The sequence below is a fragment of the Panthera onca genome, chromosome C2, assembly GCF_046562875.1.
Source record: "Panthera onca isolate mPanOnc1 chromosome C2, mPanOnc1 haplotype 2, whole genome shotgun sequence".
NCBI lineage: Eukaryota > Metazoa > Chordata > Mammalia > Carnivora > Felidae > Panthera > Panthera onca.
The window spans coordinates 25020404-25023161 of record NC_138347.1 but is presented as its reverse complement, the minus strand read 5'-3'; positions in this window follow the sequence as shown (position 1 = coordinate 25023161).

Below are 2758 nucleotides of genomic sequence, written 5' to 3'. Positions count from 1 at the left end.
CACAATTTCTCAGACTATCTTATACATGTTCTTCTAATAAGTTTTTTCCAAATCTATCATCTGATCCCTGAAGTTGTTTTTGTTGTTGTTGTCGTTGTTGTTTTGGGGGGGGAAGCTTTTCTTTTTTCTTTTTTTTTCTTTTTTCTTTTTCTTTTTTCCTTTTGGCCCTCACTTGCCCTTTATCTCTGAGAAAATTTATCTGAATCTCCAGTTTTTCTATTAAGCAGTAATTCTCAGACATGATATATCATTCAATGGTTGATCTCATTCTTAGCTATGAGCTTAAAACTTGATGAAAATTGAATGAGAAAAAATTGTAATGCGGTAAAATAGAAGAACAGACTATGGAGAGTGGCCACATAAAAACATAAAGCTATCTGTTTTACAAAATCCCATTTATATGATTATTCTGGTCCTCAAAGCAACACAAACTTGCGTTAAATACACAACCTATAATGTTGGCATCTTCCTCTTTTCGCAAGTATGGATATTGAGTCAAATTTAGTTAGTTAGTTTTGTACAAACAGATGATAGATGGGCAACTTTAAGTCAGTTTTTCCAGCCAATGTCCTGAAGTTCTTTGTAATAAGGTGTAAGTCTGTTTTTTCATGAAATACAAACGTGAAGATTCTCATCCTTCATTCTTTTTTGAGTTTAATTTTCTTTCTGTGCCAATTAATTTTGTTGAATCCCTCTCTCTACTTGTTTAGTCTTCTTTGAAATCAGTGGTTTTAATATCTGAGACAGCTGGCTTATGTGCATGTCATAGTATTTTGAAAATTCTATAGTATTTAGTGATTTCCAATGAAAGTAAAAGGGGAAAAAAGAGAGAGAGAGAAAGAGAGAGAGAGAGGCAAAGCAAGAAACAGACTCTTAACTATAGAGAACAAACTAATGGTTACCAAAGGAGAAGGGGGTGGGGGGATGGGTAAAGAGGTGATAGGGATTAAAGAGTGCATTTGTGATGGGCACTGGGTATTGTATGGAAGTGTTGAATCAATATATTGTAGTCCTGAAACCAATATTACATTGTATGTTAACTAACTGGAATCTAAATAAAAATAAAATACGCACACACACACACACACACACACAGCCCCAAACTTTAAGTATTTAAGTTGGCATTACCATCAGAATCAAAAACAAGTTCGTAAAAGATGATAGTAAACAGTGATGGGGAATTTCTATCTATACCTTTTAAATGTGCAGAAATATTGATATACTGGAACTACGTTCTCAGTCAAACCTGTTTTAACGTCTTTTGAATTCAGGGTTAAATTGTTTCCTGATTTTATATGTAACTTACAATGGTAGCCTGATTAATCATAAAGACAGCTGGAAAAAATAGCAATAGCTGTTCTTAAAGGAAGTATATAGCTATAGATATATATACATGTGTGTATGCACACATTTCCTATCTGTATCATTCTATTCACTCATCTTATTACTTATATATACATGTAAATATATGTATATATGCATGAATGTATATGTATATAGACAGGTATATAATATTATATATATATACTTATTTATCTGTATAGAAGTAAATTGCACATTCTTGTTTCAAATTGAGCTCACTGTAGTATTTATATTATTATTTAAATTTTTCTTTTTAAATAATTGTCCATTGAAAGCAAACATAGATTTGTTTTTCTCACATGGCATAGATAAATGCCTAGCCTTACAATTATTTTCGTTTAAGTATGGAGTATTTACACAAAAAAGGAGTTTGTGAAAACAAAATGGAAAAGGAGTTAAATTTCTTGCTCCAAAAGAAAGGAGTCAAGCATGATATAAAACACTAAATTTATGTAACCTCCATGCTCCATCTAGCGGAATTGAACTTTCCAAAGGGGACAAATACAGATTGATGTTTTAAAAAATACTATGGGGTATAAACTATGATTTTGCAGTACAACAAGCCTAATCTATTAGTAGAAAATGTCCATGAAAAATTGACATTTTTAAGCAAATTTACATTGCTTCCTCACTGTTTTGCATCTTGTCTCAGGAAGAGTTGATGACTTAAGATCACGATTGATTTGTGAGTACTGTAGAAATGAGACAGAAAGTATTGGCTTTTGTTGTCAAGGAGTCCATTTAAGACAACCAATAATCACACTGGGAATTAGACTGTATGAAATTGAATTGTATGGAATTGAATTGTAAAAGAATTTATGGCATCAGTAATTACGTTGAAAACAAAATGAATATCTTAAAGGATTTGCTTTCATATGTAATTCCTCCTCTGGATATTATATTTTCTTGTTCATATTCAGAACCGACTACTATTATTATATTGGCATCTGTTTTCAGGGGAGGTAAATACCTTTAAAGTGAACTGTTTAAAGTGAACTCAAATACCTTTGAGTGAACTGTTTCAAACTTTGGGCATGAAGAGAGTAAAAGTAAGATGGGGAAGTTGTTTGTTAATATCAACAGAGTTTCATATAACACATTTTTTGTCACTTATCCATCCTTCTGTGTAATAATTGGTCAGATGATCATTGAAAAATTAATTCATTTTGTCAGGCTAGAGACTTGAAAAGTACTTGCCAAATAGGTTATTTTATTCCATTGGTTAAACACATACATACCCCTACAAATGCATGCATGTATATAAACATTTCTATTAATTCTACACTCTGGATAGTTTTATAAAAAAAATAAAAACTATTTAAAACTTACTCCCAGTAGCAACTATGGAATGGAATCATTTATTCATTAGAGAAATAATTTATTTGTTAGACATTGT